This window comes from Labrus bergylta, chromosome 14 (genome assembly GCF_963930695.1).
Source record: "Labrus bergylta chromosome 14, fLabBer1.1, whole genome shotgun sequence".
NCBI lineage: Eukaryota > Metazoa > Chordata > Actinopteri > Labriformes > Labridae > Labrus > Labrus bergylta.
The window spans coordinates 25,362,304-25,388,950 of record NC_089208.1 but is presented as its reverse complement, the minus strand read 5'-3'; positions in this window follow the sequence as shown (position 1 = coordinate 25,388,950).

Genomic DNA, 26,647 nt, shown 5'->3' with positions numbered 1-26,647 from the left:
ACATGATGAAAGTATTCAGTCCACGTCACTGATGATAAAACAGGAAGCTTTGTGTTTTTCATTTTTCTAACTGTGTGAGTTTTGTCTTTGACTTTGGGAGTGAGACACACGAGTCGAGAAATATTTAGACTGAAAATAAATGCATAGCTTTGTGTTTTCAAGAATAGTTTTAATCAAAACTGTTTGAAATGAGGCAGACGTGATGATGTGTTAACATCGGGGAATAGATGCATGAATTCCTGCCAAAAACAAAAAACAGCTTGTGTTTATGACTGACTTTGTTGTGTGGCATTAATAGAATTTGGTGTAAAGGTGACACTGAATCATTGCCAACACATTTTACATAATTTGGACCACAGCGCACCAAATCGAATAAAGAGAATCTTTATTGTATTAATCCCTAAAGTCAGCTGAAGAACCTTGAGAGTCCAGGCCAAACAGACTTCTCAAAGGTTTTGCTAAAGCATTGGTAGACTCTGTGGCTCGAGACGCCCCTATCTAATCCCATCATTTATTTGTTCAACCATCCCATAAATGGAGGCCGAGCTGGAGCCAATGACTGTTAGCCGTGCTGCTGGGGCGGCTGGACAAGGGGAGTGCTGATGCGGCAGGATTCTTAGCAGCGACGCTTTTCCTCCGCACATCTGGAGGAACGATTTGGGTTCAGAGGTGAGGAAAGACGAGAAAATCATGGTTCTCTAAATAAACTATAGCGAGGCACAGCTTGCATTTGTATGCTCTGTTAAATTTGTGAGAGCTTAGGAAGAGGAAAGATTCTTTAACTCATCTGTAAAATAAAGTATACGTCTCTGATTAAATAAAGAAGCTACATGTGTTCATGCCCCACTAGTTTTTTATTATAGGACGAAGAGCATGATAACCTCACTGGGTCACTCAGTACAACATCTTTTAGGGTGAGGAGTCCTGCATGTTAAGAGCAAATCTGTGAAATGTTGGATAACATTTTTAGATATTTTAAGGATGATGATGTAAGGACTTTTTTGACTTGAATGACAAAAATACAAATGTTTAGGTTTGTATACTAGCCCTACTATTCCTTAGTTTCCCAGCTGTTCAGCATGTTTAACATAATGCCTGTGATGGTAACATCTTTACTCTCCTGAGTCCAAAATATTACAAGTAGAAAGTAATATTAGTAGAAATAGTAGAAATGTTCTTTTTTAACTTACAGGTCTAAATCAACCATATTTTTCTAGCTCCTCTCTCCTCAGCCATCATGCTGGCTAACCTCAAAGTCGCCACTAAGTATACAACAATCAATCTGAGGGTATCTGAAAGCTGAAAAGGGGTTCATCTGATTGAACGAGTGGTGTGCATGCATGGTTTATTTATCCATGGTTTAACTGAATGTGTGGATTGTGCAGGTATCTGATGTTTTCTCTCATTCATTGCATTTCATACAGTCTTTGTAACACATGTTTTAAGCACTGAAAATGTGATTGATTGTGAAGCCCTACTGTCTGTAGCCTTTTATCAAATGGAGACCAAACAAAAACACCATTAAACAAGCCCATTGTTATTTAGACTTTGTTTTGTTAAAGGGGCATGACACATAAAAGCATTATCGTCTAATGTGAAGTAAAAAAAAACACATGCCGGGCAGCTACAATACTTTTTTGATTAATAATGGGCCTTGATCAGTTCCCAGCAGAGGACCTGGGGAGAGAGTTCGGACTTGATCGAGTCCTCTGCTGAGAGGAGCTCCTAGAACTTGTTCTGCCCAAATTCCAAAACAAATTCCATAAAATTTCTGATTGCTGTAGGTTTCTTATTATTATTACGTTCATTGTTTTTTGGGGTAAGCTGCTCTCTGCTGGATAGGGTCACACACTTGCCCCATCTTCTATGCTCCCACATTAAATTGACTTCAAGTCAAGTGTGTTTACATTAGAAACACCTTAAAGCAGCAGCTGTGGCTCAGTTGGTAGAGTTGGTCACCTCCCAACTGGGAGGTCGGGGGTTCAATCCCCAGCTGAGTAACATGTTACAGTGTGTCCTTGGGTAAGACATTTTTTTCACCTCTGCTTTGTTGGTGGCATGTGAATGTGTAGGTGTGACCTGCAGTGTAAGAGCGCTTTAAGTAGTCAGAAGACTAGAAAAGTGTTATACAAGCTCAAGTCCATTTACTAATTTATATCAACAAACCCCTCTCAGGTTTTGTACATTTTATACACAATATTGAGCTGAAGTAAAGGTCCAACTAAGGCACAACAATTTATTGTCATTGCAATATGAACATGTACCATAAACACAAAGAAAGACTGACTGAAATGCAATAAAATAATAATGAAGTGCAGACATTAGACCTGTCAGATAAAGCTCTAGAAACATGAGCATGGATTCAGGATGAATTAAAAGCTAAGGTTCTGGATAAAACATGCAGAACACTACAAACACTTTGAAACTGTAAGTTGCATCTTATATGTGTGAATTAATATGTACTGATTGCACGTCATCAAAACATTACAAAAATGGTATTGCATGTCTCAGATTGATCTTGTATAGTGCAGGTCTAGGTGCAACATTTCTGCCTCATTCAGTCTGTGTAGAGGAGCTCATGTTTCATGTGACTGGGCCAGAGCCGCGCTGATGTGAGCCCTGATGCTGTTCAGTTGGATAAGGAGGTGTGGTCTTCCTGACATTTGGGTTACAAAATAGAAGATAAAAGGTGTTCTTAGGTTTCCAGGGATTTACCACGATCCTACTCCCTCACAGAAACCTGTTTGATAACAAAGACTGTGCTTGTGATACAAGGCTGAGCAGGAACACCCAGCTTTAGTGAAGGTGTTAGTATCACTCCACATTTAATTACTAATCGTCTAAAAATAACTGCTTCCAATTAATCCCATTCAATATCTGCACTGAAAGAAACACAAACGAAGGCTTTTCCAGGGCTGAATATTTTCAAAGACAATTTCAGGAAGTTAAACTTTCACAATTACAAAAAGAAAATACATTTGTGTTTAGGTACAGCTCTGGGTGTGTGGCTTGCATTTCTCCCTATTCCTGTAAAATGAACAATCTGTTATCATAATTATTCTAATTCTTATGTATAGACTCGAACTAAAGCAACATTGGAGTTTTTTATACTGAAATCGATAAAATAAAAATGCACTAATGATAATTGATAGTTTTGAGAATAGAATGAGCTTTGAAAATAAAGATGTTTTTAAGAACAGTGCAACAACTATAGATTTGCTGATATTTTCAGAAGGCTGTTTTGTTAAAAAAAATAACATTACAAAGAATATATTTAACAGTAAATTGTCATCCTGTTGTTGTGCAGACCGACGTCTGCCCAGCTGTAACTCTCTGCTCCAGGTGTTGAGGACAAAGCTGTGAGCAGAGCTGCAACGATTTATCCACTCATTAAAAGAAAATGAAATTGAAAACGATTTAAATAATCAATTAATTGTTTCAGTCATATTTTTTACATCCACTATTTGCTGGTTCCATCTTTTTGATTTTAAGGATTTGCTGCTTTTTTTCATCATTCATGAGAATAAATGAGGAGTATTTGTTTTTTAAACAGTCAGTCTGACAAATCAAAAGTCATGGGATATTGTGATTAACAAATCAACTACACAATTAATAAATACAAAACAATGAGTAAATAAGTTGATTATGAAAAGAAGCATTAGTAGCAGGCCTATAGCTGAGAGTAATAAACACTATGAAGTCTGCTGGACAAACTCCATGATGGCACCATTTCTAAATCACCCCTGGTTATGTTCTCTGCATGAAATGATTGAAATGCATTTTTTAAAGGGCCTATATTGTGATACATAAGCTGATACTGGTATATAGGTAAAGGGCCCCTGATAACACTGCTCAGTCTCTAGTACACACAGTCCTACAGAAAAAATATCATCATAAAAATCGAGATAATGAAAGAGCAAATAAAGCACAGAGAGATTATTGTTAACGATCACTCGTCTGATTTAAAACATCAAAGTACATCAGCACATCGGGCTCATTGGGAGGCCGGTTTGGCAGAAGCATCAACCACTTGAAACCAAAGAGCTGATTGGACAGATGACAAAGGTTGCAGAGAGGTGGTCCACTAAGCTGTGGCCCTAAACACAGCGAGAGCAGCTTCATCCATCAAACCGAAAAAAAACACTGTCACAACAATAAAGAATTTCATAAGACATTACAGCTCGACTCTAATCAGGCTGCATTTCAAATCAGGTCGTCCTGAAGAGCAACAAACTTGGGTGAATCGTGATCTGCTCGGTGCATTTTTCTCCTGTGTGGTGTTTTAGGAGTCATTTTACAAGCTGTGGCTTCGAGCCAGACGGAGATGAAGTCGGACGCATTCAGCCTAGTGGACGAGTCTCTACAGTAAACAGAGAAGTCAGTGTCGCCGAGGCGAGCTCCAACCTGAAACCGGACCTCAAATCACAAATGCACATTGTATAGAACAGCAGACAATATATCACAAGGCCAGGAGACAACGCATAAACATTCAGCTTTTCCCACGCTGAGAAACCTGGAACAGTGCTGAGGTCTACTGGAGGAAAACAGCTTGAACCACCGAAAGGTATGCTAATCAAACCTGTAAATGTATCTGACCTCAGTCATCGGCCAGACAGATATGAAATGTAATGTGCATATGGTAAAGCTGTGAAAAGCTCAGGGTATGGAAGTCCGCCTGCAGAATGGGTTCAACAGAACCAGGGAGATTTATTCTGATTATTATATATCATATGTTGTGTTTATATCCAACCATCTGTGCTTCTTAACGTTTGGCACTCAGGACTGATTTGGAGGTGGTGCGGCCCCATGCTGACTAAACACACTGAGGTGTAAAAACCACACTGCGGAGATGGAGCAACAGTTTGGAAAGCAAAGGCATCAGTGTGTGAAACGGGTTCAACAACACCAGAACACCTCAGTGAGAAAATAGAAAGTCTAAATGAGACATAGTTCATAATAATCATCATTCTTACAACATTTTATCACCTCATGTATCTGTACACATTGACTGCATCACGATGCCCAGGTGTTAGTTCACACACTTCACGTGTCCTTTCATCTATTACCTAGAACTGAGTTGCACTTGCTGCTAAGTTGAGTCATTAACAGGACAGGTTCCTGGAACTTAAAGACAAGCAGATCTCAGAATAGATGGCTAAATTGGAGTTACACAAAAAAAAATAATGAAATTGAACAAACTCCCACTAACCACAACACAAAATGTCTAAAATGATGAAGCAGATTTCTACTTGAAGGCTTTGAGCTGCAGCAGGCGGACTAACCAGTGCTAAAGGTCAGCTCTGAAAAATGAGAACCTCACAGGAGTGTCGGTAACATTTTTACAAGGAATTGTCAAAACGACATTCAGGGTTCCTTCTCATTTTTCATTCCAAACTTCCAGACATTTTAAGACTCACGTTTCCAAACTCTCTGGTTTGATTTTTCAAACGGTAAAATCCAGCTTTTAAAACACTTGAACATACTGTCCATGTTTGAGAGTATATGTTTATAAATGGGGCGGTCAAGATATCACTGTGGTCGTTCAGTCCAGACTCTGAAACAGTTTGATAATGTTCCACCCTCTCATATCTCTGTAACTGTGCCTGTTTATTTGATATATAATTTGAATCCATGATATTATAATGTTGTTTCTCACATATGTTTTTCCCCTCTTTCTACGGAGAACCATGAATGAGTTAAAAAAGTTGAACAACTTCTTATTGTGCTGGTGTCTGTGCAGTCTAGTTCATTCACTGTCCATGAAAACAATGATTAACGCATGAAGGAGAAAACGTTCACTTCTCTGAAAACAACACCACTGCTTAATGAAGATGTTGATCCAAGCTTAGTATTTATTATTTGTGCTGTATGTACAGTGTGTAGTCGCAATGGAAACTAAACTGGGCCGACAGTCTGGAAACGTACTTCCTCTGTAATGACTGACATCGACTCCATGCTTCACTACACAGCACTTCATAGGAACCCTGTGCATAGAAGCAATATAGGATTGCATTGTGCTGCGTTCATGTTCTGCGCAGACTGATGTCATACGTGTGCTCCAAGGAAAGCTAGAAGGTTGTACAGTTAACTCCCAGGATGTAATTCTAAACCATACAACCTACTACCTCAACCCGGATGCACACATTAGCAACAAGAGTTCCTCTTATCTGATTGTTAAACAAACTAAAGCTTCTCATTGTACTCTTGATCCTTTAGAAGCATGATCCCGGTTATCAGATTTCTGGTTTTGTATTTTCTTATAGAGAGCTTCAGCGTTGTGCTTTCCTTCGATGTCAGAGTGAGATGATGAGATTAAAGTTCCCATAAAAACAAAATAAATGTGTTTTTATCAAACATGTCTGAGGCTAATTGTCACCAATACAAATGTTTCTGTCCCCAAATTTAAAAAAAGTCATAATTAGGATCAGTGTGCAACGAAACAGGTGAAAAATAAATCCTCATTCTCAAGCTCATTTGGAATATGTGAAATGCTTTCTTAAATGTTTTCGGCTCCTTCCCCCATGAGGTGCATTTTGATCTTCTTTCTAGCTAGCCGTTATGAGCCGTCACTGTGTGTCCACAACAAGTCCCGCCTTTGCTTCCTGTTTGTAAAGGAAAGGAGGGAAATGTGTGGAATAGAAAAAGCTCTGTGCGAGATGTTTCATGGGAACTTTAATGTGTTTATTACCCTTATATCATTTACAATAAGAAGTTAGAAATCCAAGAAGAAGAAAGAAAACCCGTAAAGGACGACGATCACACCACAGTGACAAAGACCCACAGAAGCGAGCTTGTGCTGACAGATGTGCCACAAGATCGGATCTACGGGTTTGTGCCAAATGGTTCAAGCCAAAGTATCAAAGTAAATATTAGAGTAAGGGCTAAAAGTGAAGCATTAATGAGACTCTCTAATTTCTACTCTTCAAAGTGTACAAGTGGACGATATCAATAAGTGAGAGATGTCAATCAAAATGCGGTGTAGGCGTTGGTCTAAAAAGCCAGACAGAGACAGTGAGTCCAGAGTTTAAAAAAAACAAACAAAAGGTTTTCAGTTTGGTTTAGCTGACACTTACAAAAACTTCAGCAACAACTTTTTGTTCAAATTCACCCCAAAAATGAAAGTTCATCAAACAGATGGAGAAAGGTTTTTTTAAAACTCACCCTCCATGGGAAGTGTCTCGCTTCGGGGGGGTTTGCTGCTCGGGTCAGCTTTAAGCTCGCCTCTCTAAAAAAAACAGGAAAAAGAAAGTTCAGTTAGAATGCATCAGAATGGTATGTAACAAAAGTGTTTTTGAGTTATCAGCAACACTATCATGAAACTGCATGAACAAAATGAGAAGGTGTGATGTGGAGAAAGGAAAAAGAGTATTAGGTCACATAACATGCCAGTAACTGTTCCAACAACATCAGATCCACAAGAGGGAAAAAAAACATCAATTACTGTGTTTTCTTAAAATTGCTGTGGCTCGGTCTGTGAGCGTCACATGCTTTAGAAATCCCCAGATATGAAATGAAGTCCATAATAATAACAATCCTAACTCCGCTGTGGACTGCCATCCCAAAGCAGCCCGCAGGATTGCCTTAGCAGCCCTCTTCCTGGCCGGCAGCAATGTGGCTGTGGTGAGAGGTTAGCAAAACTTAGTCAAGACCGCAGATAGCAGAGAGCTGAGCCTGAGAGGGATGCCAGTGTAATCAAGCATGCCACGGTCGGCTACCATTAACTGTGCCAGTGCCAGAGAGACACAAACAACGGAAGATTCCTGCGGCCGCACTGCGACAAAGGACAGTCTGAAGTGAGCAGAGAGTGAGAAAGACACTTACCCAAATGTCTACTACGCTGTCTGATTTATCATTTCTCTAAGTCCACACTTTCTATCTAGGTGTAAGCAACGAGCAGCAAGTGTTACGAAACCATTGCTGTTTTTCTTTTTTTGTTTTTCAAGTAATGTGAGGAATGATAAAAAAGACCGAGGGGTACTTCTGAACCGAGTCGCTGATACTGGGTTCAGTTCAGCGAAGTGCCGTCCGCCATTTTCTCCGTAACAAACAAGAAGAGAAGAAAAAATATGGGATAAAAACGATTAACTGGCATCATTGTTCAGAATTTTCCCCTTTTTTCTCCCCGTGTGTGTCTCTTTCTCCGTCTCTCTCTCTCTCTCGCTCGCTCGCCTGGCATCATTACAAACCCTGGGCTGCAAAGATCACATGATTTCCTACCAGAAAGCCACAGCATTCCCAGTAAGCATTCTGCTGACATTGTGAAGACATCTTTTGTCTAAATCAAAATGTTAGCCTGGGCCTGCCCCCCATCCCCCCCTCCTCCCAAAATCTGGCACCTTCTTGGAGGGGGCAGCAGTGTAAAGGGTGGTGTTAGGAGTCATGGCAACCCTACCTGGCAGGCTGCCCGGCACCCTGAGGTTGGGAGAAGTAGGGTCTAATATGGTGTTGAGCAGGAATGCTAAGTGCCTTCCAAAGTCAACTCTATGGGCGTGCTTGGTTGCTTAAGATTTCAGCGCAGATGCCAGAATTATTTTTTTGACAGAGCAAAGAGAAAAAGACTGGACACACAACTGAAGCTTCTGATTCACAGACATCAGGTGAAAAAGTGAGGTAAAGTTGATCTTCTTAATTAAGCTGAATGTAACAAAAGCATGTGAGGCCATTCAGCAAAGAAGATGATTCATAATAAATCAGATAGTTAAATATTGAACACACTTTATTGAAGAACAAAAAAAAACGGACGCTGAGAGACGCAAATAACTTTTTTTTCTTAATCCAGATGTTGAATACTTAAAACTTATAGTAAACAAATATGGAAAGGTCACTCTTAGACAAGTATAAAAACACAGCAAGGATTGATTGTTTGCAAACAAAAGACACATGTAGACACTAACTAAACATTTCTATCATCTCTGTCTTAAAGGTTAAGGTAGCCTAAGTCTCATCCTGTATCTGGGGCAGAAGAACTTGTCCTCCATTGCTGCACACTGTCACTGTATATTGAAGCCAGGGAAGTGGCCAAACACAATCAGGTGGTTTGTTACAGTAACACGAGCATAAGCCACAGACCTGTGACTCACTAAAGAGCAAGGAATCCACCAGAGACAAGATTAAAGTTTGCCTCAGGAGCCTCACATACGCCGGCTTTCTCACTCAATTTAACACCAAACTGTTGAGCATCTGCCGCCCTCACACAACTCTGGTCGTGATGAGAAGAGGAACACTCTGCTGTTAATGTCACAATGATGATTGTCTTGTTCATTTTAACTCTTTGATTTTCTAATGAACGTGTCTGGGAAGACGTTTGGTCACACATAAATCCATCATAATAGTTGTTTCTATAGCCTTTATATGTGTGTGTAATTATACTATTATACTAAAACACAACATGCAGCTCCATCACTTAACTCACCATTAGAAGCACAATGAGCACTCCAGCTTTGAGGCAGAGATAAGTGTAGCACTGAAGACACCACACATACATCACATATGGAATGATTCACTGTAAGTCACTACCAGCAGCTGCTATACTTAAAAGATATTCCTTGTGTATATCTGAACAGCTTAAGTTCATATTGAGTGTTTATTTAGTGAATTTGGATGTCAATAAAGTAAGGTATGTTTTTAAGAACTGCTTCCAGAAACTCTGATTTAGAGCAGATTGTTGTGTATGTTCTGGCAGTATGGTTTATATAAAAACAATCAGGAGATGTTCAAAGAAACAATCACAGAGTTGTGAGGTCTCTAGGACAAGCCGAGAGAGACATTATTTCCCCCTCGGTCCAAGGAGCGGTCCAGTTCGTTAAACTGACCTTTAACGCCATGCACAAAACTGTAATGAAAGAAACTGGAGGAGAGGTTACGACGGCGCTTGCACATTGATTACATCATGTGCAGTCAACAACTCTCTGCTGTGATTAAAGAAAGTGTTGTCCACCCACACATCGGAGTAGTACGTTAAAAGTCTTTTCTTCTAATTTCTACTTATTGTAAATCAGTGGTTGTAGGAAACAGTGACGTCTTGGATACTCTGCAGCCCTAAACAAACAAAATGTCACCTTGAAAAGCCCCTACAGTTATTTCCATCATGCTCTGTGATGTCATGAAGGCAGCAAAAAGACGAGCAATGATCAATATATCTTTGGGTTATTTTCACCATTCACCAGCTCGTCTTTAAAAGTCAAAATAATGTGGAAATATAATCAGTAAGTTGGAGTCCTAGCCTGCTCATGTTTTGCTTGTTTTGACTTGCGTTACATTCGCTGCCAGCTCCTTGCCGTGGTTGTCAACTAGCCTAACAAATTATGCCTGACATAGCATTTTATGATTAGAGACATTTCCAACTTTGATTTTAATAAGCTGGAAACATTGAATGTTTTACTTTTCTTCCTAGAAAAATATCTGAAACCATAAATATTTTTATTTATACAGTTGGCACTAAACTGAAAATGATCCAGTTATTACAGAGAGAACGTGTTTATTAAATACTGATGAGGGCTTGTGAATGGTAGAGAATCTGATGATTAACCTCCAAATCTTTTCCTCATGGCACGTCTTAATTTGAACAATGCATATTATCAAAATGAACTAGTCCTCATGTGTTTAAAATGAAGCCCTACAGAATTTCTCCGCCTCATCATTAAACAGAGTCAGCTAACACAGATCCAAAACATTCTCCCGCTGAGAGGGTCATTTCATATCCTGAAAGGCAGGAGGCCAGGGTCAGAGTTCAAATGAGGATGGGGGGCGGTAGAAGACTTCCCTTGGGGGATAAACCATCGCACACCAGACAGGGGTGGAGAAATCAGACAGACCACTCAACCTGGTAATACATACCATTGTGAAAAATCCATAGTGAGTGGGGGAGGGGGGAGAGGAACATTGAATGTGAACCGTTGTGACGAAGCGTCATCATAGAAATCTGTTGTGGTTATACAAACAACAACACACCATATAGTAGAAACAACAACAAAACATCCCTAATGGACCTAAACCAACAAGTCTGAGACAAACATTTTTACGACCTTATGATACTTTACTGTCGGAACAGGTCAGATTATGTTCTTGCAGCACAGAAGCTTCACTTGCAACATGATAGAAAGGAGAAAAATGAAAGACAAACATTAAACATTAAAGATAACATTACAGTCACAGAGGCCCCTGACCTTTCCTTCAATCTGAGATTAAGCTCCAAAGATTTTATTTAAGGATTGACTAGAATACAAATCATTCCTTTAGTTATAACCTCTTTTAAACATTAGAGATAATGTTGGTCACCTTCTTCACATATTATTATTTAAAGGATAATTCAGTGAGTTGACCAACAATGTTTGGAAATACTAACATTTGGTTGAGCAGCTTTGATTTCAAAATGTTCCACAGATAATCGTACCATGTTGTGTCACAACACTGTAAAATACACAAAATCATAGAAGTAAAAAAAAAAAAAAAAGATTATCAACATTAAAGAGCATGGAAAAATATATGTTTTAATTTTTGCAGAGAAATACAGAATGATCTTTCCAGGATGAAATGCTCTAATCACTACGGTTTGCATTTGAATACCTGATTTTGATAGCAACAAGAGCTTTATGAGGGTCAGATGGTGATAATTAATTTTTTCTATAAATCTGAAGATTTTTAAAATGACAACAAAGCTCAGTTAAACTACATGCAAAGAAAAAAAAATGAATAAAATATGCACAGTAGTTCTTTGCAGATCTCCTTCTCACATGGAAACCCTAAATGCTGTATTAATGGATGGAGAGGCGTTCATTTGACAAATGGTATTTTGAAAAGTCTAACTCATTATGCTATCTTAACCAAAACAGTCCAAACCAGCAGTCCAAACTCTGGAAGTAATAATTGGTGCTATTTATTCTCCACAGGGACGCCAGAGACGGGGGAGTTATTTTTGGCTCAACATTTTTATCTCCATTAAATTCATGTTGCCTCAAGCTGTGACAGAAAACAGTCAACAGGTTAATACAGACAGAAGTTTATAAAGCTCAATGAGAGACGCACTAATGAAGTCTATTCAGAGTGTTGGACAATGTGACTTGACTTGCCAACTTTTAAAAGAAACAAAAATGCAAAGAATGTTTTGGATAACACCTCTCTCCTGAGTTATTTTTTATACTGGGTGCAGACTAGGATTGGCCATGAGAGAGAATCTGAAGCTGCATACAGAAGTTCCCCTGCAGAGAGTCAGAGCCTTGTGTGCCCTGTGCCCTCGTCTGGCCCCTTTTTTCTGTGTTCAGCCAATCGCAAACACGATACCAAAGAGAATTTGATCAGGAAACATAGAATTTGTCAACATGAACAAGTAGATGCATGAACTAGAAAAAAAAAGTCAGCACATTACAGACTGTGAAGTACCAGTAACAATCATTTTGGAAACTCTTTGAGTTGTAAATGTACCATTATCACATGCATAAAGCCATCTGTGTGCTAACAGACAGGAAACAATTCAGCTAAACTGCTGCAATATAAAAAAAATGTGTTTTTCATTAAGCAAATTACAAAATGAGAGTAATGCTTCTCATTCTCTTAGCTTTAAAACAGAGTTGTTCATGCCCTCAGATATAGACTTTAATGTTCAGGGTGAATGCAACAATGTGTAGCGACGGCTAACTGAGGATGTGATGTTTCTTTAATAAGCTAACAGAGCTTTGCCGTGCAGCCAGTCGGGGCAATGACTTTGCCTGACCCACCTGTCTGTTGATCCTGCTGCCTAGCACCAGACTAAACACTGACATTTTAACCGAGCCTTATTGGCTGCAGCTGACTAACCTGCAGCCAATCAGCACGCAGGGAGGGATGGCTGGAGGTTGAGGAGCAGACTGTGAGAGTGGAAGGCAAAGGAAGAGGTTGTGCAGAGACAACCAAACCTCATACTAACTCCCAACATGAAGAAAATCTGCAGCAAGACGACACATTGTGCTGTCTGTTGAGACATTTCCATAGAAAAGTTCTGTTCCTATCGGGTCAAATTCTACATCTTAAAGTGTGATAGAATAAGAGTTGTTTCTGCTGGTTTATCCATGTTGATTCATAACACAAACAAAGGAAAGGGCATCTGTTTCTGAAAGGCGCAGAATTGATAAGCTGGCCTCAGACGAGGCTGCTATCAGACCGTGCTGTTACCGTCGCTAGAAGAGATCAATACTTAATGAATTCCAAACGGCGGAGGTTCAGAAACATAAATGTATCCTACACCCGAGTGCATAAAGTAACCTCTGCGGATCGATGGATATGACATTACACACAGCCAGAGGAATGCATCTTCTTAATTGACCCGAGCATTTTCAAATTAATTCAAACGACAATTAAAATGGATCGGACTGTGTGGCACCTCGGTCCTGGAGCTTTTTTCACTGTGTGTGCGCCTCACCTCGTGACCCCGGCCTTGTGTTTTAATTACCACTGTCTGCTATCAGGCAGCTCAGGCTATACTGCAAAAAAAAAAACAATGGAGGAATGAAAGGCTTAGCTGAGCATTTACAAAGTGATGGAATAACTGTAGCACTATGCACAGATAAGGTTAACACTGTCCTCTAATCAAATGTAATTAAAAACTACAAAGCTGCAGCACAGACATGTAAAGGAGCCAAAGATGCTGTAAATACGTTTTGTTTTTATATGGATGCCAAAACGCTCTCTAAAGGAAACACCCACGTTGCTACGCTCTGACGAGTAAAAGGAAGTTTATTTAAGGTGCTTTAATATTATAATATGCATTGTTAACAGAGAGCGATAACAGCTTTATTCATTGTTTTTTTGTGATACTCGTCTGATTTCGTTATGCTAAGAAGAAGTCATGTGAGTAGGAGATGACATTTTTCTGTTTAATGTGTCACAGTAAAATGAATTTCATGACATACTGTTTCAATATCTGATAATTGTGTTCTTCGATTGCCTCGGTCAAATTGTTCATGAAACTTAAGATTTGATTGAGTTGCAGGAGAGGAATGGTTTCACTGCTCATGTTTTCTGCTAGAAGAGGACATACAGAACATTTAAACCAGGTGAATGCTATTAGCCCATTTTAAATACAAGATAATAATAAAAACTGTTAATACAAGGAGCTCTTAAACACATCTGAGTCAAAACAAAAGATGACACCATTATTCCCATTAATGAAACTGGAGTTGTTTCATTAAAACACTTAAAATCTGATTTAAACAAAAAGAGACTCCATGTCAGAGTCTCTGTGAAGGTCATTTGAGGAAACACTTGTGTTTATATCCCACATCAAAACCAAAAGACAGTCCTCAGCTTCTCTCTGCACTAACATCGCCTCGACAGGTGTGTCGGTTTCAAAGAAACTCAGACGATTATACGGCACAAATAATTCTCCAACAGGCTATCTCAGGAGCGGCGCCCCGTAATCGACTACATTAAGGATGACTTCTCATTTAGGAGGCAGAGCGAGCGGTTATCATAATGATACCTTTTCTCTGTGTGTCCTTACCAAATGCTCTTCTCCAAAGATAATCCCTCCGCACAACCTCTCATTATCAAAGCAATCTCCCCCCACAATGGCGAGAGGAGCACTTGGAAACGGCGTGAATTAGCGTGGCACTATGGGAAATGAATGCAGATTCAAGACTTTAATTAGGCTCTTTGCGAAAAAACAATCAGACACAATTAGGCGGGACCAGTCAATAAGTTAAACTCATAAGCAAGAGGAGATGAGTTAATATTTGATGATTTTGAAAATGGTTTGTTTGAGCTCAGATGCCTCGTGCTCACAGTTGGATGCGAGGACTCGACGGCTCGTATGGTGGCTAATAAAACAGGTGACTAGCAGGTAAAGCAGCAGGTGCACCCGTCTTGCCTTCCAATGAAAACAGCCATTAGCTTGTAATTGACTTCCTAAGCACCGTCTGAGTGGCTCTAGAAACATGCTCTGAATGTTTGAGACATCCGCAAAGCACCACACAAATTTCAGTGAGGTCGAACAACAACTTAAAGAAATATAACAACATTACATTTCTGATGGGAGCGGTCAATCAAGTTATGCCAAAATCTGTTTGTACAGAACAGCAAATTACTGGATTAATTCTGAAATATGATAAACTATGATCTCAGTATGTGGTTTAGTTCTTCAGGCATTCCTCACATGTATGACTCATATGTGCATGGGCACCATCCATAAATGTGCTATGCCATGTGGAAGAGTAGACACTGTGCTGAATTGTTGTTTTTTTTTGGCTTTTGCATCCACAGGCATGATTCAGTGAAGATTTGATCAAAGGTTTGACAGCGTTGAAAAAGAAGGAGTGCCAATCTAACTGTCAAGCTCGACAAGACGAGGAGTTTAGAGGTGCAATTATGTTGTTCCTTTATGGAGTCTGGTTATTTAACACGGCCATTCCCAAACTGTGAGCTTCACCTTGTGGTGTATAAAAACCTTTCTGAAAGTCCAACTAGACTCAGAGTGTCTCAAGTCCTGAATTATAACTAAGAAGTCCTATTTTTAAATGGATTTTATATCAGAGCAGTTTGATATATATCCACATGCAATAGCAATAATGTAAATGTGTTAAATTTAAATTTAAATTATTTAAAAATACATTTTCCCTTCAATGGGGAGTGGCTGAAGAAGTGACGTCTAACACAGCGTGAACTAGAAAAATTAACATCAGTTAAGAGAGTCAAAGTTACTCTCACTGTTTACTTGAATTTCTTCACTTTGACATGTTGCATGATGCTTTGAGTTAATACAGTACAGTTATATTCTGTTTCTTGGCTGATTATAAGTGATAACCCAAAGCTAATTTCTCCCACTGAACTGGTATTAATATTTATTTTATTTTCAGTAAGGAGGTTCTTTCATTTTGAAAGTTTGTTAACCTCTGATTTAGAATAATCTTTTCTTGTCAAGGTTTGACTGATTTGATTCATGCTTCATATGCTAACCTCCACCAAGAGAGTGAGTCGTTGAATTAGGTGGTATTAAATATGAAGACTGTAGTAAAACATCTCCTTCAATTATCAACATCTACTACTTCAGCATGTAGATTTCATAAACCTAATTAAAGAAAGTATAAGCAGTGAATCCACAATCTTGCATTAATAACCAACAACATGTTTAAAGAAAAGCAGAATTTCAATATGGATACTGGGCTAATTTTCTGGACTTTCTGTTTAAAATAAATGTAAGACAGACGCAGAGAGACATGTGGAACTGACATCTGTGTAACTCTGTATCATGTAGTGGATTTATCGTGCTGGGCCTCTGTGATCTCCAGCACACAACCAGATCCATATGACACATGTAGACCAACACATTGTGGTACTTGTAGATATGTAGAAGGGATCAGGGCTCGCAGCATTAAACCAACTGCAGCTGGACAAGACAATAAAGTCAGACATCCATCCAAAGTTCAAGCTCATCCATTCAGAATTAAACCATTTGTCTTTAATCACCATCCCTCTAGTCGGCTCCTACAAAAGCACTACATATCCTCACATGGCCTGAAGGTGCGTCTGTGTGTGAGATTGGAGGTGATGCGCTCCAGTTGACAACATGTGGCTTGCTCTCAGCCCACAGCCATGTCTCCTCGCAGAGCACATGTCAGTCAGCGGTGAGTGCAGTGGGACGGGACGGAGCGGGATTATAAGGCGGCCTGGTGTTTCACTGGGGTCTCCCCTGCTGGGCTACATGGTCCCAGCTCCCTTTGTCTGCTGTTAACCCGTTAAATCCCGTGGAAGGGAGCCCATTCACAAATGTGTCACACACCCCGGGGGGGCATTTTGTGAGGAATAATGATCCTAAAGGGGTTACACAGCGTCGCCACTGATTCCAAACTCCCCCCTCCCCTCACCACCCCCCCACACACACACATTCAATTGTTTCATGGGGTGTTTGCAGATTCAATTATTGTCAACTGTTGTTTGAAGTTATCGCAAACACCTTTTAAAAGACTTTCTTAAAGAGGAAGTCCCAGTGAAGTCAATCCACACACAGCTCCTGTCTGAGAGACTCCTGCAGCAGGTTTGGAGACAATCAGGGGAGATACAAAATGTGTTAGCTGCAATCACAGATCTTCCACGGGACACAGGAAACTTCTGTAAGAATGCAAGTAGGAATAAAAATCAACAGCGTCGATGTACTGAATCAAGCTCTGACTAAAAGTGAGCTTTTGCTTATGTGCTTATTTCTCACTTTTAGAAGATACAATCATTTACCAATTTTTTGGGGCTCATTTTTAACTTCTTATTTTATCAGGAATTTCTGTGTCTTATGTTTTTTTTTTTTTAAAGAGCTTCGTTAACCTGAGCAGCAGCTTGCAGATAGAGTGTTGCAGAGACACTGACTTGATGTTTTTTATTGAAAGTTTAAAAATATTGTCATTTTGTTTTAAGAAGAGGAGAACACACTAAGGATTACTCAACTCTTGTTAGAAACTGAAGGAGCTCTTACCTGAATTCAAGATGAGCAACTAAACACTGAACCAACAATGTGAGATACAACTTGGATTTCAAAAAACACCATTTCTACCAGATTCTGTGATTCTATATTTATTCTGTCCCGTGTATTTTTCTTCATTTTAATTAATTTTCAGTGAACAGATAACTTTTTTTTGAAAGCTTTGAACCTTAAATAAGATCAAAATTGGTTAAACATTTTCTCAGCATTTAAATTGCATTTTGAGGATTCCACTTACAGCTATGGGTGACAATCTGATGCTGGGACTCTTGAAGGATTTTGTTTGAAGGATGGAATTCAGATGGAGAGAAAAGCTACACGCTATGGTATCAGGATATTTTACCTCTCATTATGCTTTGGGTGCACAGTGGTTAGAAAGATGAGCGCAATAGGTAAGACAATTTTATTCTCCTCTATGTTGTTGTATAGAGCTTTCTTTATAGCTGACTGTGTGTGTGTGTGTGTGTGTGTGTGTGTGTGTTAAGGGCAGAGATAGAGAGGGCACACGCGGGAAGTGTTGCGGGCTCCCTTAGAGAAAGTGTAATTATACTGCAGTAATGCCCTCCATGATTAATGATGTGGGCCTCTGAAACCAAACCATCAGGCCAATGGCAAATTACCACTATAAAAATAAACCATGATGTGAACAGGTCAGTGAGGCCAGAGCATGTGTGTATGTACCGGTATATGTGGTATAATGTGTGTGTGTATATATATATATATATATATATATATATATATATATATACACACACACACACACATACACTCGCACACACATGTACAGTGTGTGAGCGAGGGGAGAACGAGCTCCAGTAACCAAATGAGTGTTTGTCCACTGTGGGAGACGAGCTCCATCTACATCAATGTTACAAGGCTCTTTTTATAAAAAATGTTTAATTTAACCTTTATTTCACCAGATAAATAACCCATTGAAATCAGGATCTCTTTCACAAGGGTGACCTGGCCAAGAGGGCAGCAGCACACGTCATAAAAAGCATTAAAGCTCTGCAGTATTTGGGCATATTTTATGAGCTCACATGCAAAATAAGAAGGGAAAAAAAAGGAGAAAGTTTGAAATTCACATGTCTTTAAATGAAGTGCTAAGCCAGTCTGAGTAACGCCTTTTGAGCTTAGCGGAACAAAAAAACAGTGTTGTCTACATTATTGTTGACACTGTCCCTCCATCACCACTCACGTAGGGAATGTGGTGCAAATGAAAATATCAAATGTCTAAAACGGTATGACCTAATCCTCATGGCACAAGTCATTCTTAGTAAACGAGGCGGCCTGGCTTTAATCTGAAAAGCACGATACACCAACGCACCACACTGCTGCATGCAAAAAAATAAAAAAATAAATAAAATTAAAATTAAAATAATAATCCTGAAGAGTCTCTTGAGCTCTGCAGAGTCAAGATCACATTTCTTGTCAAACACTGAATACTTTGGTGTGCGCATAACCACATTTGATTAGTTCTCCACACTCCCCTCCAACCCAACAACAACACACACACTCTCACACACACACTCCTCGATGGAGAGCACTTGACTCGTACCCAAATTGAACTCTCATGCACTCTGCCTGTATGAACGATAATGCCTTTCTGTAGCCAAACTGCAATGAAGTATTTCACTGAGAGCGCCATGCTCAAAGAAGCATCAATGAGGCATTCCTTTGGTTTTAAATCAACATTTGGAGACGTCTTGGCTGCTGTCGTAAACATGACAACTGTGCAATTATTTAGCAGTGCACTAAGATCATTTTTGCCGATGCGTTTTCCACTAGTGGCACTGTCAGGATTAAATCAGAAACAAACAGCAAAGAGGAACATTTTCTAAGATGTTTAAAAGATTAGGTGATTGAGTGAAAATGAACATGATATATCTGTCCTGAAGTGATCTGAAGAACACATATACATACATTTTTTTTTTAAAGATGAATATAACTAGAATATTACCGGAAATAACCTTTAAAGATACATTTAATTCAAGCTGAATTTTAACTGACAGTAGGTAATGATGTTTTGACATGAAGATCTTTGCTTTTCTGTTTTCACAGAGGGGGGAATCCCTGAATGATGAATAAAGAGCTACCTGTCTGTCTCACGCTGCACTCTTCATTATTCCATGTATGACAGGGACTATTTTTTTCTTTTCATTTGTATGTTTTCAAATGGACTTTCACACTTGTCAGCACACTTAAGCGGCGTCTTCATAAATCCCAACATCCACACACCCAACATGAAATAAAACAAACCCAAACGTTTCTGCACCGCTAATTCATTTGACTTTATTGCAACGTTCAAATAGATAATTAATGACCTATTTAACGCGCGGCCTCGTGGCTCCTTTAAGAGTATGAATTAGAAGTGTTGCATCCATCAGATGAAAGCCTGACAAACAGCCCCATTCTTTTTAATAACAATAAATCAAAGCGTGCACATGGCTGTCTCCGTGAGGCTGGGAGATAATGAAAAGCAGAGAGAGAGAGAGAGAGAGAGAGAGAGATGGCCAAACATCATGTCTAATGTCCCACAAACTCAGGATCAACTGTTTCCAATTAGGATTACAAAGACACATGCGGAAGATAGAATGAACCCATCCACCCTGAGCACACGCTGCAAAAATAATAATTTAACAAGGCATGTTTTTCTTTTAGGAACATTTTAAGCAGTAAATCCTTCTGTTCAGTCTCCACTCTGCCTTTTTTTTATCTTTCTGCAATAAGAAACGGTCAAATTCTCGTCCCCTGCACACCGCAGCCCGTGTTGCTTTTTCTTTTCTCGCCTCTTTCTTTGCTGCTCAGTCCAGTCACATCAGCTCCCTGAGCAGGTGAAGTCAGCCAAAGACTTTCCCACGGTCTGAGAGCAAATCCAACGCCCCGAGCCCTTCCTGAGGGGCGGCCATCTGTCCGCTCTGTTTGGAGTGTGTTAGGGGGTAAAGCGTCAGCTGCATGACCAAATTCAACGTTCCAACACACCCCTCCTTCATGAAGAAAAGCCCAAAGCATCCATTCAGCTCGACACACACACACACACACACACACACACACACACACACACACACACACACACACACACACACACACACACACACACACACACACACACACATGCACACACAGCTTGTGCCCAAACACAAACAAATCAACACAAAAACAGTCAGATGTGACTCCTCACAGTGGGCAGATTTGCAATCCAAAGCTCTGGTGCACAATCTGTTTTTAGTAACAATTATGCAGAGTGATCTGCTGAAGACATTTCACCGGCTCACAAAACAACAATAAATGTTGAAGAATAAATAACACATGCAAACAGATAATTTCCTCCTTCCTCTTTTTTTAATAAGTTTTTGCTTAGAGAGAATCCTCATTAAGACGGCATCGCTGCCTATTAACAAAGGAGTTCAGCACATAAACCTTGACCTTTGCTCTCTGCGTGGATAAATCATCTGTGCCTCTGCGTCCACACAACAACACAATCTCACCACAAAAGCAGCTCAAAATTTAGACCACACAAAATTTCGGAAAGATGGTGTCTCACCAAAGAAAAACATCTTACTTTGAATTAGGATTTGCCACGATCATGTGACGCATTTCTTTCTTTCTCGAGCACATGCTGTCACCCCCATCCCAAAGCGTCGCCCCTGCTCCTTTTTTCCCTCCTCAAACTGACGTGCTATCATTTTATTTCCCTTCTCAAAGAGCGACTCTGCCGCTGGTGGATATGGTCCTCGCCCCGGCCTGACGCATTTTTTAAAATGCGTGACATTGCCTCTGTGGGAGCATGAGAACGGAGCTTCCTCAATAGTAGGGTCCCCATACCCGGCCCGTAACCATGGAAGCAGATGCCTGCCCTCCCGGCCCTCCTTACCTCCTGTCGATCGCAGGCTGTGAGCTGCTTCGGCAGTGAAAAGAGGCTGTGCCTGCCTTTCTCCTCGCTCTGACCGAACTTGCCCCGCTCCTCAAAAGGAGCCATTGAACAGGTCACTGGTCTAGACTTGTTTGCACGGTCCAGGGAGCAGCCTTGATGTAACCCTTGCTCTCCTCTCTCTCTCTTTCTCTCTGTGCCTGCCACAGCCGCCCAGCGACTGCAGACTGTGGAGGGGTGGCGGGGGGGACATCGGAGACGTGGATTTGAAAAGGAGCCCCGTCCGATTTTGCCATTGTGCCTTTTCATTCATCGATCGAATGAATATCGAACCTTCTGTCCCTGCGTGTGTGAAACAGATAGCTTAGCAAGCATTTTTTTCTCCCCTCTCTCCTCTCAGGTCGTGTTGTGGGCCCCGAGCTCTGATTTCTTTTCTCACTAATTGTAGTAATGTCATTTTTTAGTCAAAACATTTTTTTCTTTTTGACAATTCATGCTAAGAATAATGCTGATATTGTAAAATGGTGTTATCAGAGTCATGATCTTGTTTGATTTATCTTCCATTACTGATCACTGAATATTCTCATCTTTATGTTTTTTTAAAGGATTTTTAGTGAAAAACTAATTTGTAGATGTGATCAAAAAAACTTTAATACTGTACTGGAGCAAAAAGGTAACACAAACATTTTTGACTTGTAATGAAATGAAAGAAGGACAAAAGTGACAAAAGGAGCAGTATTACATATTAGATTTTAAGGAACCCTTTACGCTCTAAAATAAATAGAAAGCTTTGTTCTAATTCTTAGGTCTTCAAAGGAGGCAAGAAGGGTAAAAGAAAACAAACTATTTAAATTGATTTAAATAGTTTGTTTAATTAATAAATTGATAAACTGATTTCAAAAAGCTGCTGTTTGCAGATAAAATCCTCTTAAGTGTTTTTTTTTTCCTTCGCAACATTTGATAATTTTTATATCAAGAGAATTTAGAATAACCCGTTAATAAATGTGTAACCCGACCCAAAGAGAGCATTTTACATGAAGATGTCAAATAGTCATAATTATCATTTCAAGTCAAAATATAACTCATGTGTCAAGTCCAGAAATCAACAACAATAACTTTAATATCATTATTATTCCAGGTCTGCTTAATTCTATTTGTTTACATTAAGAACATAAAGTGTGTGTGCTTATATATTGACCTCTGCAGTAGTGAGTGAGTGTGTGTGTGTGTGTCAGAGAGAGAGAGAGAGGGCAGGCGAGAGCCTCGATGACAGCTTCAGTAAAAGGTGAGACGATCAATGAAAACATATCAATATTGTTCAATCAGGGACGAGGCGGCGGATAAGGTGACGATTTGTTCCATGTGGTTCATGAAGTAAAACTCATTTTGTTGTTTAATTTAAACGAGATCTTTTTCCCTCCGCTTTCTCTTAATGAATGTAAAATAGCTAAGATAAACTCCTACTTTGATTTCCATTATTCATCTTTAAACTTAGAAAAAAACAAATAAATAATCCCGTTTTTAAAAAGCCAGTTAGTCCTATGAAATCATTTACATTTATGAAACTGAGAAACAGAATTTAAGAGCCTGATGTGACACACACATTTCAACTGTGCATAAAAACCCAGAGCACAATGACGTGAGGTGAAAATGACATTTTAATGCTCACAAACAAACTACTTCTAATCAAATGAATAAAAAGCAGCCTGCAAAGAGGAGCACGTCTAGCTTCTATGCTCCATGTGACAAGTTGTTATGCAGGGGCCACTCGGAGGGGCATAAAGGAGGAGGACAAAAAGGGGGCAGAAAATGAGCAAATTCAAAGCCAGTGGAAGGAAAGCAAAAGAAGCAGTGAAGTAAGAAGGCAAAGGTATTGTGTTCGCACCACAATCGAGGCTGCGCTCACAGCGAGCACCAGGCTGGCCTCGGGAAATATTGTTTCCACCACAAGCCACATCCAAACTGCACAAAACCCAAGAGCGACAGCAGGAAGGCTGAGTGCTGCTGTTTAGAAAATGTCAAATAAATTATATCGTTGAAGAGACATCGATGAAAAGTTGAGAACAAGCTGCATGACCCCAACTATTCAAATATTGAATTATTTTAGAGTTTCATTTGATTAGAATGCAGAAAGAGTGAAATCTGAGATCTCAACAAACAGAAATACGCTGGAGCACAGCTGGAACAATCCAGGACTATTTTAAATACATGAGAATGAGAAAAGGCAGTTTAGTGAAATTATTGGGTACAAAAAAATATATTTTGCAATCTCTCCTTCGAGGAGAATATCTAAAAATGAAGGTATATAAAAAGAGTCCCCAAAAATGATGCAGAACATGTTTTTTATTTTTAGTTTGGTATAGAAACAGCTATGATATACTAAGAACAGATGTGACATGTTGGAAATAGAGCTGGCTGATTTAAGCAGGAACAATGGTGGAGATGGGGGGTGAGGGAGAGTGAGGGGGGGGGTGAGGAGGGGCGAGGGGGTGTCTGAACCAACATACGACACAGCGACATGGACAGGCCGACCAGATCTGACGCACCCGACCCTCATGTGTCATATTACACAGCAGCACAGGCCCGTATTTTACACACACATATTTATATTTACAGTATAAACACAAACACATGATTTGTTCTGTTGATTGAAGTGTGAATAAAATACAGCAGGGAAGCAATTAGTGGAAGCTTTCCACTTTATTTAAATTTAATTCTTATTCTACAAAATGTCTTTTTTTTCCCTTCCTGTCTTTAAAAAAGATAAAGGGTTAAATTAATTCAGAAACATTTCAAATCACTTTGCATCATTTTTTTTTTGTATAACAAATCATCTGCTTTTTTCTTACTGTTTCAATCCCATTTTTGGTTTTAACTAAATAACCTGCAGATGTTAAATCTGTTAAAGATAACAATAAATGCATTTCTCTGCACTTCACACTCTCACACACACTCTCACACACAGCAGCTCTGGCAGATGTTCCCTGGGACACACAAGCAAACCAGCGTCCCATCATCACCATTGCCCTGCCTGGAAACAGAGGCAGCCGAATGCCAAGTGCAGCTCCGTGCACCCAAGTCTGCTCGCACTGCCGCAAAGACACCAGCCAGAGTCTGCCGCACACACACGCATCATTACGAGGCAGTGAAGCTAACCAAATACAAGAGGGCATTTGCAAGGGATGAGAAAACCCAGCTCCCCTCGTCTCTGAACTGATCCTGTCCCGCTCTCCTGAATGCAGATTGGGCAGACAGCAAAGCGTGTGACGAGAGCAGCTTACATGAGACAAATCTGCACGGCTAGCATCAGTTTAATGTGGGAGACGACGCAGACGAGGTCGACAACTGTCTGTGAATCTGCGTTTACAATCCTGGTATTCTTTCAATATCCCTTACAATCAAAAACACCTACACAGCGTACATGGAGTCTTCTTCAGAAGAAAATGCAGAGAGACCCTCGTTCAGTATTTTGACTTTCACCAGACATTAAATCTGCCCTGAAATCCAAACTAATGAAATTCTTTAAGGTTGTCTTAGTGATGGACTGCATCAATTTGAAGCATGAAAATCCTGGGACACATTACGCCTCTAAATAAACCGTACAAAAAAAAACAATCAAACAAAAATCTAAAATATGCAAAGGCATTCACATTTTTTTTGCAGTCTTCACAAACTGGTCCTTGTATCTCTGGGCTCCAGGAGGAGCCTCTGGACTTGACGACAGGCTTAACCTAACATTCAATAAAAAAAGGCAAAGTCAACTCAGTGGACTCACACAGAAGCTCTGGAGTTTAACTAACTTGGACACCAGTAGTCATGATCTGTTGTCCTTTCTCAGGGACACAAAGGCTTGTGTGTCCCTCCCTCAGGTCGAGCCCATAGGCTGCAGCACAAAACACAGAGGGGCATCATAATCTCCCCGACCCCCCCTGGAGTCGACCCCCCGCTCAAAATCAACATCCAAGATTCAAAACATCCTCCCTGAATTATCCTCACATTGTAATAATGACCACTTATTAAAATACTTTCAATAACCTTCAGAGAGCTCAACACTCTCCAGATGAAGACCAGCGTGAGGATGATTGTGTGAGAAAGGCACTTCCTGTATTTGTCACAGCGACTGTCAGCAGAGTCAAACATTAAGCTCTGGAAGGTGCTTTAGAAGGTGAATTGGAACAAAAGGCCCCTCGCCATAACCACCACTCAAAGCACACTTTAATTAGGTGTGGAGCAACAAATCCTCCCCATTGAGCGGCCGGACACTTGTGGTGTTGGAGTGAAGTGTATCGTCGGTGAAAGACTGCTAGTCATAACACTAGAGGAGTGCCCCCCCCCCCTCCCCCCCTCCCTCACAAAGACACACACTGGTTCACTAATGCCTGTGTGTTAACAAGCCCATCGTCTGCTTCTCTAACTCATTGTCTCCTGAATGGGTGCTAATGGAGAGACAAAACAGCGCACACACACACACACACACACACACACACACACACACACTCACTCACACACACACACACACACACACACACACACACACACAAACACACTCACACTCACACTGAGGCCCTCCTGAAACGCGCTGCTCTTTTTATAGACTCAGACTGAACACTTGTGCCCACAAGTTGAAGGACGACATTCCTCACTTCAGTGTGTGAGATATTATGCCGCCGCTGATAACTCGGCATGAAGTCAAGCACTGGAGAAATAAATAATTCAATAGTGTATGACATTTCAAATCTGAAATAATAAAACAAATATCTAAAGAGAAATATAGGTTAAACAAAATCAAGAAAAGCAGGGTAGACTTCATTTATTCTATGTCTGATATTATTCAATATATCTATTTCTAATTAGAATAAAAAGTTTAAGAGCAGTGATTTTGTTTTTATAATTTTCATCAAAGTAAATCCTGCAATTTTATGAAATTGAATAACATCCGTTTTTTCTTACAGTCTTTTTAAAAAAATGTTTAACATCTAAATAGATTCATAAAATGTTCCCTTTTATCACCTTTGTTATAAAACACTATCAAATTATAAAATGAATCAGCCCTGTGTCTGTGTGAGGCAGTTCTACCCTCCAGGAAAACAATATCTTTTATAGTTTGAAAAAGAACCAGAAAATAAATGTTGAGACTTTTTGTTCATATAAACATCTATCTTGTATTTTTTGTAAAATGTTTAAAACAGGAGAATACATCAAAGGGCTGAGATAATTTTCTAAAGGATGAAAAAAAGAACTAATTTGTTCCTAAATTAATTAAAACTCTACTGTCTACATGGATAAAAGACAAAGTTACTCAGACTGGGGTCAAATATGGGTTGGTGGGCTCTAATCCT